We start from the raw sequence: 12,256 nt of genomic DNA on the forward strand, positions 1-12,256 counted from the left end.
GGACAATACACTCAAAGCAGGTAGTGTTAGCAGACCAGCAAGGATAGGTGGTCATAAACCTTGTTGGGGCGGTTCTGAAGAGAGTGGGTGGGGTTGAGGTTAGACAGTGTCACAAAGCCAGGCAGGGCAGTAGAGATGGAGTTTAACTTTGTTAACTAATCTGATTTGGAGGCTGGGAAAATTGCTCAGAAAGGCCCACTTGTGAAAGCCAGCTTCATGGGCATGTAATCTGCCACCTTTGCACAGGGCCACGCTTGGTTTAATGTTCTGCCATCTTAAAATTTTTACCATTTTATCTTGAACTTGTGTTTCAAAGCAAAGTCTAATGGGCCAGTGGAGCACGAGCAGAGAAAGCAGGCAGCCATGCGTGCAAGCCGTTGTGGTCCACACCCGCGAGGGCTCAGGTCCACGGGCACAGCTGCCAGCAGGCGTGCTTAGTCATCTCAGCCAGTCTGGGGTACAGGGCCTGAGGGGCAGCGGGGCTGGGAGCTGGGCCCAGGGGGGCAATGGCAGCAGGAGCCACAGGAGAGAGAAGGGCCTTGGGTGGAAGGCCAGCACGCTCATCTGTCCCCAGGGTCTGTCCCTACCCTATCTGCACAAATATTAACTCTCCCTCTGGCTGGACTGATGCGATCATAATTGCCCCTACTCAAGCAGTAAACTTGGTAAGTTATTACAAAACTGAAGTGTATAAATGGACATGGAAATAAAGCCTATCAGGGAATTATTATAATTATTCAAAGAATTTGGAAACTGCTATAATACTGTCAAAGCAACTATCTACAGGCTTAAAAACGGAAATAATTTAAAGAGGATCACAGTGAAAAAGACCACTATTTTCATATGAAACTATGGCTGAACCCAATATTAACAAGGGAAGCAATTTTTAAATTGTTTTGTTCTTGTAACTGAAGATACACAATAGAATAATTGAATTTTTAACAATATACAAATTTTAAAGTCTCTTTCAGTTTCTTGTATGATTCCCTCCTCCCCCCAAGCATGGGAAATTCCAGAGGACAAATTAAAATGCCATTGTATAAATTTACATTTAAAACAAAATTCAGACTTACAAAAACTGATTTGTATGACTTTTTTAGAAAAATTGTTCCAAGAATCTTCAGTTCTAGATGTACTGAAATTTACATCAAAATAATTTATCAGAAATTTATCCCAATGTTATTACATTCTGGAAAATATTCTTTTTTTTTTTTTTTAAAGATTTTATTTATTTATTTGACAAAGACAGCCAGCGAGAGAGGGAACACAAGCAGGGGGAGTGGGAGAGGAAGAAGCAGGTTCCTAGCAGAGGAGCCTGATGTGGGGCTCGATCCCACAACGCTGGGATCACGCCCTGAGCCGAAGGCAGACACTTAACAACTGCGCCACCCAGGCGCCCCTGGAAAATATTTTTAACAGCTCCTATAACAGTGCTATCAGCAGAAAAGTGCTTCTCAAGATTACAAATCTCAATTATTTTCAATCTTTCATTTGCCAAGAGTGACTAACATCATTTTCTAAAAAAAAGATTTCATTTACTTATTTGACAGAGAGAGAGAGAGCCAGCGAGAGAGGGAACACAGGCAGGAGGAGTGGGAGAGGAAGAAGCAGGCTCCCAGCGGAGGAGCCTGATGCGGGGCTCGATCCCAGGACCCGGGGATCACGCCCTGAGCTGAAGGCAGATGCTTAACAACTGAGCCACCCAGGTGCCCCTGACTAACATCACTTTTCACTCCATCGGTGAAAAAGTATAAATTTTGATGATCTAATAAATGAATTTATTAGACTTGCAGAAAGCTAAGCCAAAAAATTATATGATTGAGATATCACATTAATAAAGTACAGTTTTAGTATATAAGATTGACACCAAAAGTATTTTTGCAATTTATAAAATTACTTATGCATCACTATTACCCCTATTAAGTTTAGAAATAAATTATTTCTAAAGAAAGCTTTACATTTTAATACTTTCAATGGTCCTTTTCTCTCCTTTTTGAAAAAAACAACCCCCATTTTCACTTTGCACTGGACCCTACACATTATGCAGCTGACCCTGATTGTCATTTGAATCTGGACATGAATTTGAAACAAAAGGCGGATCCTTTCACTAAGAAGAAAATTACAAGTGTGGCAGGTAAGGAGAAAACAGCACCTGCCAGTCGTCCTTTCTGTTTATCTTTTTCAGTAGGAAAAGATGACTAACTGATAAGAGGAGGGGAAAACTCTTAATACACATCTCGTGAAGCCAAACTCAAGATACCTTGAAGAAAAAATAAAACAGGGGTCACCTGGGTGGCTCAGCAGGTTGAGTGTCTGACTCTTGGTTTCCAGTCCAGTCATGATCTCAGGGTCGTGAGGAGCCCCGTGTTGGCCTCCAAACTCAGCGGGAATCTGCTTGAGATCCCCCCTCCCACTTGTGCAGCATTCTTATAAATCTTTTTTAAAAAATAAAAAATAAACAGGAAGTTGAAGTCAAGAATGTACCTGGATTAGTTTGTCAGTCCCTCCCTATAAAAACCTTGTTATATTGGCAAGACTAGGGTTAAAGACATTGAAAAAAATAAAAAAAAAGATGTGGGGCACCTGGGTAGCTCCGTGGGTTAAGTGTCTGCCTTCGGCTCAGGTCATGATCCTGGAGTCCCCGGATCAAGCCCAGCGTGGGGCTCCCTGCTTAGCTCAGCAGAGAGCCTGCTTCTCCCTCTGCCTCTATCTCTGCCTCTGCCCTCCTGCTGCTGCTCACTCTCTCAAATAAATTTAAAAAAAAATGTTTAAAAAAAAAGATGAAATGGCACACTAGAGAGCTTTGTTATATATAAACCAAGTGGCAGACTACACATTACAGATAATGAGGATGTTGACAAAAGAGTAGCCAATCTCTCAAATCAAAAAGGGACTCCTATGATCTAAGATGCAAGGATTGTTTTATGTGGCCAAAGACAGAAAGGAACTGGTAGCTGGCACAGAGGGAGGGGATACAAACCGTTATTTTCCTCAAATATTAGAATGCCAGCTGGTTGGCCACAATCATTGCTCCCTTGCTATGTCAACATGTAGAAAGCATGGTCAAAAGGCAAACTGGGGGGGCGCCTGGGTGGCACAGCGGTTAAGCGTCTGCCTTCGGCTCAGGGCGTGATCCCGGCGTTATGGGATCGAGCCCCACATCAGGCTCCTCTGCTATGAGCCTGCTTCTTCCTCTCCCACTCCCCCTGCTTCTGTTCCCTCTCTCGCTGGCTGTCTCTATCTCTGTCAAATAAATAAATAAAATCTTAAAAAAAAAAAAAGGCAAACTGGGAGTTAGTTAGTGTTCATGGTCGGCTGCTAATTATCTACACAACACGGCAAATTTCGCCTTTTTCTACTGTGAAAACTGAAAGAATGGTCCATCATCTTCCCACTCACAGACTTTATAAAGATCACATATGTGAAAGTACTCTGGGATAAATAAAAAGTAGTAGTCAGAGCCTTAAATTATACATTCCAGCGCTTAAAAGAGCTGTTTCATGTCCAACAAGAACAGTTTCCCATGACTTTAGAAAGACTAATTTTAGTGCAGTGTTCACCAGTCACAAGTACTATCTGCTTAAGTGTTCCTGAAAAGCCAGCTATCAAATGAGGAATAGCAAAAACACCAATAATTACTGAGTTGTCCCCTCCAATCTCTCCTAAACTCATCACGGTCACGATCAACAGCTAACAACATAGAAGTGGTTGACCACTGGAAAACTGCAGGAGTGAATGAAATCTGGATTCGAGTCCAAAATAAATACCAAATTGTTTAAAAATAGCTGCAGGATTTCGTAAACACTAAAGCACAAACACACAAAACTCTTGAAGTTTTTGGGTATACTGTGATAGACAAGATAAAAATATCCTGTATTTTAAAATCAGACATGAAATTTTCCCAAGTCCTTAGCAAAGTATCCTTCTAGAAAATCTATAGAATTGAAATGGAACTAAGGAAGTGGTTTTTAGGTCAGAGTTATATAACACTGTATATATTTCTATAACTTCCAAGACTCAGTTTAACCATTTGTAAAATAAGGTAATAATTTCTGCCCTTCCTGTTGCATGGTGCTTTAAAAGGACCAAATGTAAAAAGGTCTTTAAAACTAAGTGTCTTTAGAATCAGATTATTTACATAGTTCTATTTCAGTTTTCAGAAACTATGGTCCTCGGTTCTTGAATTTGGTCTGAAAAGAGCCAGAGGTGGTGAGCAGGAGGGAATCTAAAGAATTCTTTATTTAAGGCCACAATCAGTAATAAAACGACAGAACCCTCTTTGTTCGAAATGAGGCAAAAAGAGAGGGAGGGTCTAGACTGAGATTTTATTCACTTCTCTGTGAAGGAAGTTTGCTGATGGTCCGTTCTATACTGAATCAAAAACAGGTAAGAAAGCCAAGGGTAAGTTGGCCAATCTTTCCCACCTGACCCCCTCCATCCACAACCAATATTATCTGCCAGTTCCTACCCCTACTCACATCTTCATTCTTTGACAAACGTTCTTAAAGTAGTATGCAAATGCAGCTGTCAGCCAGAGAGTCCAGCAATTGCTGCCCTTTCTACATAGAAGTTATGCCCTTTCTACATAGAAACTCAAAGTTTGAGTGTTTTATTTGGGGCAGGTGCTATGGTCTCACCACCTCTCTATGACTCTCTCCCCTTCCTTCCTCCACCAAGGCCAGGGATCTTCCAAAATTAGCCTGGTCCTTGTATTCACTAAAATCTGAAATGTAGACTTTAGATATTATCTCCAGGTGATCTTATACTTCTAGTCGTCTTTGGAGGTGGGCGTTCCATTAGAAGAAATGACTTGTTAAATGTAAACCTTTACAATCAACATGGTTTTGTTGGGGTATTTTTAAAGGTAGTGGGTGTTTCAAGAAATGGAACTAGCTTGAGCAATTTCAACCTCCAAATGTCCTGAATAGGATGGACAACTCTGGCTTCTAGTTATTTGACCTTGAATCTATTTCTATATTTTGGAGACCCGGTTTAATCATTTGTAAAATGGGACGATAGTTCTTACCCCCCTGCCAATTGCATGGTGCTGTTAAAATGACCAAATATGGGAACGCTTTGGAAATTGTGAGCAGCTTTATAGTGAGGTTAAAGTCAAAATATGTGGCAGAGGGTCTAGTGCCTCCACTGGCCAGCTGTGTGTGACCTCAGGCAGGTCTCTAACCCACATTGCGAAAACAAGGGCATGCCCAGGTGGGTTTCAATCCCTGCCAGCTATCAAATTCTATGATGTTAAAAAATACAGAATGATGGGGCGCCTGGGTGGCACAGCGGTTAAGCGTCTGCCTTCGGCTCAGGGCGTGATCCCGGCGTTCTGGGATCGAGCCCCACATCAGGCTCCTCCGCTGGGAGCCTGCTTCTTCCTCTCCCACTCCCCCTGCTTGTGTTCCCTCTCTCGCTGGTTGTCTCTCTCTCTGTCTAATAAATAAATAAAATCTTTAAAAAAAAAATACAGAATGAGCACCACCACTTCCTTTTCACCTTTGGTAGCTGCAGCTATGTTCATAACAAAAGGGGCTAACATAAACTGGCCTTTCTGATTATTAATTTTATTGTAGGGAATTAAAAGAGATTTCCATTAACAATCGTCAGGAAACTGAACAGAGGCTGGAGCTGAAAGGATAGTAGCAAGTTTATCAAGAAATTGCATATTTGCAAGTCAGAAGCTAAGCAAATTAGAAGATTCTTTAGGCTTCTAGCCACTGTGGATTGCAGGTGACTAATCTTAACACTCTTCAGAGCTAGTCAACAGTAGCTAGTCTCTATTACTGTATGTAATTCAAAGCATCTAACACAAAGGAAATGAAAGCTGAAAGGAGGTAGGGGAAGAAGGTTGGCAACACTGATTTTGGTCTATAAATGCTTTGCAAATAATAAGCAACAAAGGAAAAGGGAATCTCTGCTTTGTATTTAGTAGGTAATGACTAGAATAAAGCAAGAGATGAAAGTATTTATAAAAATGGATTTCTAAAATTCTTTCCATCCTCATCAAAACCTCTTAAGTAAATAATTCCACCCGTTTCCCCTCAAAGAGATATGAATGCAATTTTTCTGGGCTCTCCTCTCATTCTTCACCTCACACCCTGTCCTTCAATGCTTTTTCTATCTCAAAAGTCACTCTTACCACCATTCCATGATGTCTTCTGTAGCCATGGATGAGTCTTAATTCTTTACTGATAGATGCGGTCATTAAATAATATATATTAGCGATGCAGAGCATACAAAAAACAGTAATCCAGGCAATGTTATTAATACAGAATTGTTCAATCTTGTGATCATTTTTATCACTCATGTCCAATAATGACTAACATGACTAATGTCCAATCAATGGCCAATGATTTTATCTCTAGAGTAAAAGAAAAAAAAAAAACTGGATTGCACTATCTGCTATCATCCTCATCAAGGCTGGATTCCAAGGAGACTCACCAGAGGACACTTGCCCGATAAATCCACCATTGCCTGTGCTTGAAACATGTTGGAGGCCAGTATGGCTGAGTCTGAAGCACACGCATGTTTTGTTTGAATGACCCAGTATTTTAAAATTGAGCAAACATTAAGAAATATATAGACACTTAATAAAAGACCTGGTTTTGGCTTCTCTTAAAAAGAAGAAGATCTGGCAACAATGGACATCCTATATTCCCTCTGTTCTGTCCCTCCTTCTCCCTCCCTCCCATTCTCTTTAAAAACACGAGTGCATTTCATTTATTTAGATTTCCTGCCTGGCCCCATTGGGACAGGGGTTTTCTACACCACATCACAAGACACTGGTAGTGTCTTTCTTTGGATTTCCTTTATTTACACTACATTTTAAAGGGTTTTCCTGCTTCTGAGTTTTTGTCTTAAGTCGATACAGTATGACCATGTTAGTAGTAAACGGCTAGAAAGACATTCTCTAAACTTATATAGTGATATAAATAGAGAAGTTACAGAGAATGAAGGCTTTAGAAGAATTGTGAATAGGAAAAATATGTAAGAATTTTTTAAAAAAGGAAATCGTCATCATCAATACACTCAGAAATCCAAAACTTGTTAAAATGAGTCGTGGCCTAAGATACACCGAACCTCATTAAACTTCTACATTTGAGGAACTAAGGTTATGGTTGATGCAGCAGAGATGATGTTAGGGTTTGGAGCCGACGACCAAGAACAAATTCTTGAGACATCTTTGGTGAAAAAAAGGTGGTTTTATTAAAGCACGGGGACAGGACCCGTGGGCAGAAAGAGCTGCATTGGGGTCATGAGGAGTGGCCCATTATATACTTTCAAGTTGGGAAGGGGGTTAAGGATAGCGTAAGTCTCTAAGGAATTTTGGAAGCAAGTTTTCCAGGACCTTGAGCAGGCTAGATATTGTTGGGAAAAGTCATTTATTACTGTCTAATAAAACCTTAGTCATGAGACTCTTCAGATGTATATCGGTGGGCCATATGCTTGGGGGATGATTGCCAACAAGTATCTTGGGGGGTTTAGAGATAAAGGAAATTTCCAAAGGAATTTTTATACGTTAAAGTAGACTCACAGGATGGGGGGGCTGGTCAAGCTGGGATTGCCTTTTGCCTTTAGCAAAGTATTAACATCGAGGCAGTTGAGTCCCTAGAGGAATGTCACCCTGCCTGTTTCAAGGACTTGTCAATGGGCTGTATGTAGCAAGGAAATTTAATAATTTCTCTTCTGCCTTTGTTTCCCACATCAAGGTAATCCGTCAAAATACTCATTTAAAAGAATCGTGTGCTCATATAACTGACTGTTACATACTATAAAGCAGTGAATGCCGGGGATATAACAACCACAAATGAGGTTCTGGGTTATGGTTCAAGAGTTCCTAAACTTGAAATCACCTTGGAAGTTTTAAAAAATTACTGATGTCTAAATCCACTCCAAATCCACTCCAAGAGTTTAGGATTTAATTGGAGTGCAGTGTGGCCTAGACATTGGGACTTTTAAAAGTTCCCCAGGTGTTTCTAAAATGTGACAATTCTAGAAGCACTGTTGTAGACATTACTTCAGCTATAATTAAATATTAGGGCTATTGCTTCTTAAAGCCAATCATCATTGAGAGTAAAGTAAATCACCCGCTTGTCCCCACAGCTGGAGGGAGAGGATCTGCATGTAATTCTTCCCAAAGGTATATCCGTCCTTAAACTAAAGCTCAGAGAATAGGAGGCCACAGGCAAATCTTATCACAAAGGAAAATATTTTCTGATCCATCAAGGGAACCTCTACAGTTCTCCTTTAACTTGAAGTGGTTAATTTCCTGGACTGAGCCTTGATATCCTCATTGGTAAAAATAGAAACAATAATCCCTCCCTTTGAAAGTTGTTCTAAAGATTAAACAAGATAATGTATATGAAACAAGATATGAATATATGAAGCAATTTGTTCTTAATAAGTGGTAAATTTTTTTAAGATTTTATTTCTAAGTAATCTCTACCCCAACGTGGGGCTTGAACTCATGACCCCAAGATCAAGAGTCTCATGCTCTACCAACTGAGCCAGCCAGGTGCCCCAAGAAGTAGTAACTTTTTTTTTTAAATCCAAAATTCAGTGATTATAGTTTTTCCTCAAAGCTGTAGTCAATAATTCTAATATTAATCTCTCCCCTTCCTTATAGCAATCCACTTTCAAATTCTTCATTTTGGATTGTTCTATAATTGTTCGATGAATGTCGTCTTGCTGGATAGACAAAAATTATTTGAGAGAAAGGGAAATTAGACCCCTTATCAGCAGTGATAAAATCTGCTCACTTCTCACACAATATAACATGGTAAATTGAAAGACTGGACCCTCAAATTGTTAAAAGAAACAGGCCATGAATTTTAGAGTGATATCCAGAAAACTAGTGGGTCAGCATTTGGGGAGGGTGCTGTGGAATAGCAGTTTCCTTTTTAAAGGTAGAATAACCCAGATGGTTAAGCATCTGCCTTTGGCTCAGCTCATGATCTCAGCGTCTTAGGATCGAGCCCGCATGGGGCTCCCTGCCCAGCAGAGAGTTTGCTTCTCCCACTCCCTCTGCTCATGCTTTCTCTCTCTCAAATGGATAAATAAAATCTTTAAAAATAAGTAAATAAATGTAGAATAACCATACTGTAGTATTTTTTCCACTGCAGCTGTAACAAATTACCATTAACTTAAACAACACAAATTTATTATCTTACAGCTCAGTAGGTTATGAAACGTAAAGGCAGGAGACCTTCGCAAAAGTTGCGGGTCTGGCATATTGGTTATTTTGAACTGTAGGCACTTGAAAAAGAGCAGATGTAGAGAGAGGCTTTCTCTGAACGTCCCTTATCTCTCCTTCCTCCAAAAAGAACTCAATTGTTATCAATCCCCTTCCCCGGAGTTTCATTAACCAGGGAAGACCGCCTCTCTTCAGTGTAGAGACTAGAGGTCAAGCCCACACCCAGACTTTGTCACAAACCATCACACCTACCATCTCTTCTTCTAAAGGTCCATTTATCCCCTTTCACAAAAGTCATTTACTCTCCCCTAAGAGGTATACCTCCGCCCTCCCTTTCCCTTTTAAGATGGTTTTTAATCCCGAATTACAGCTACCTCTTTGAGTTACTCGTTTACCCTGGACATCTGGCATGTACACATGAGGTATAAATGTTAATAGACTTCTGGTTTTTTCTCTCTTGTTAATCTATCTTTTAGTACAATGAGACTCAGCCATGAACTCAGAAACGTACAGGGAATATTATTCTTCTTCCCTACGGTTAGAAATACAACATGGATCCCCCTGGGCTAAGAGTAAGGTGCTGGCCTAGTTTATTGCTCTCCGGGGGCTCAAGAAGAAAATCCTTTACTTGCCTTTTCCAGGTTCTAGAGTCTGCTTTCCTTCACTCCCAGCTCCACTCTCTATCTTCAAAGTCAGCAACTTGAAGCAAGTCCTTCATGCAACCAGCTCTCTGGTTCTCTTTTCCACAGTCACATCTCCACCTGACCATGACTCCTTCGCCTCTCTCTTCCACTTTTAAAGACACTTATGATTAAAGTGGGTCCACCTGGATAACCCAGAGTAATCTCCCCATTTTGAGGTTAGCTGACCGGTAGTATATCCCGACTGCTCCCTAATTCCCCTTTGCTGTAGGACATAATGTATTCACAAAGCAACAAATTATGGAAAGAGAAGCCTAACTAGACTGCCAATTACATTGCAATCAGTGATCATTTAACTTCTCAGCTTAGTCAAAACTGACTGTTATCCCAATTCCAGGGACGACAATGTGGATATCTTTTGGGTTCATCAACCTATCTCATTTTCAACTCACCATGAGAAGCTAATTAAGATCAAGAGTTTGTAAACAAGTAGGGCCTGACACAAGACAGATGAAGATAGTCACTGACGGAGTCATGCGTTCACAGGCCATCAACACCCCGCCTCTACACCTGATCCATGGCAGACATTGCTAGTCAACTAAGCATCATTGTTACCTGGGGATCCTTCTCCACAGGGTGAACTGGGTCATCTCCAGTACAGTCAATCGGAGCTGGCACAGAAACTGAAGTTTCTTTTCCATCCTAAATCCGAACAATTGTAGTGGCAAAGGACTCTCTCTCAGGGCCTTTTCTGGCATAAGGTGATAATCTGATGGTTTTAAATTGGCAGATGAAATGAATCCCAGCTGAGCTAAATAGAGAGATTGCAAGAAGACAGGAAAATAAGCGAACTAATTAATTCAACCCTTGACAGAAATCTGTGTTTCTATGATACCTGCTGAGAATCCATACAGTAAATAAGAAAATCTGTATTTATTACTCCCCCTGCCTCTACAACACAAAGCCTTCTCTTGAGACTTATTATAATGCCTCTTTTTTTCCAAGAAGATATTTTGCTTATAAAAAGATTTGAATATGTTTACAGGTAAGTATTTGAAAGCTTTTATTATTCTAACTAGAATGTCATGACGTTTTACAAGTACATTATACAAGTAATCCATGATTGTGGTAGACAATTTAGGAAAAACAAAGAAGAAAACCATACATAATTCTATCTGCCAGAAATAAATTTTGGTGCTCACTCTGTCCAATGTGTTTACATTCATTCATCCAACATATTTTTAGTGAGCCTCCATGATAGGCACTATTCAAGGCTTTGAGGATACAACATGAGAAAAAAAAAAAAAAAAAGGACAAAATCTATACCCTCAATGAGTTCAATTATGTACCAAGAAAAAAACCAAAAACCAAAAACAAACAAAAAACCCAAACCAAATTTTTCATATTGTTTTTAACTGGCTTTTTCTATTCACTAGTTTTTAAAACTGTCCCTCTAATTTTGTCAGGCTTTTATAGTTTTCCCAGTAGTCTTGACTGCAACAAAAGATAAGATTATCACAGACTGCTACATGATAGGCAGCCCAGTCTGACTTCTTTTTCCATAGTCTGATGCTATGTCATCAGAAAGACACCTCCCAGAAAAAATGCCGTGAATTCTCTTTTCACCATGCAAGACCACTTAGAGAATTGAAGAGACCTCCTTCTTTCTTGTTTTAGTTCTCTATTGTTGTATAATGTGCACACCTAGAACTTAGTCCCTTGAAGCAACAATAATCATTTTATTGTTATTGACACAAGTCTGAAGGTTTACTTGGTTTGGGGGGGTGGTAATTCTCTCTTGGACTATTTTTTCTTACGCAGTCTAACAGGTTTTGGCACTGAAGTCATCTTGAAGGTTTCTTTCTTTTTTTATTTTAAGGTCTTATTCATTTATTTGTTTGAGAGCGAGAGTAAGAGTGAGAGAGAGAGAGAGGATGAGCGGGGAAGGGGCAGAGGGAGAGGGAGCAGACTTCTCCACTGAGCAAGGAGCCCAAAGCAAGACTCAATCCCAGGACCCTGGGATCATGACCTGAGGGGAGGTCAGGTGCCCAACTGGCTGAGGCACCCAGGTGCCCCATCTTGAAGGTTTCTTTATTCATATAGCCCATGGATTTTGGCTATTGGCAGGAATGTCAGCCAAAGTTGTAGTCTGAACACCCAAACACAGCCTTGGTCTGTGGTCTGGGCTTCTTTACACATGCTGGTTGGGTTTCAAGATCAAGTGGCCCGAAAGCATTAGGCAGGAACTATCTTGCTTTTTATGCCTTAGCTTCAGAAGTCACATAGGGTCACTTCTACCATAGTCACAGGCCTATCGGATTCAAGGGGAGGAAACACAGATGCCACCTCTTGGTAGGAGCAGTATCAACATCACATTGTAAGGGGTGGGATATACTGTGGTGACCATCTTTGGAAAACA

This window comes from Ursus americanus, chromosome 17, assembly GCF_024610735.1.
Source record: "Ursus americanus isolate L20-20 chromosome 17, mUrsAme1.1.p, whole genome shotgun sequence".
NCBI lineage: Eukaryota > Metazoa > Chordata > Mammalia > Carnivora > Ursidae > Ursus > Ursus americanus.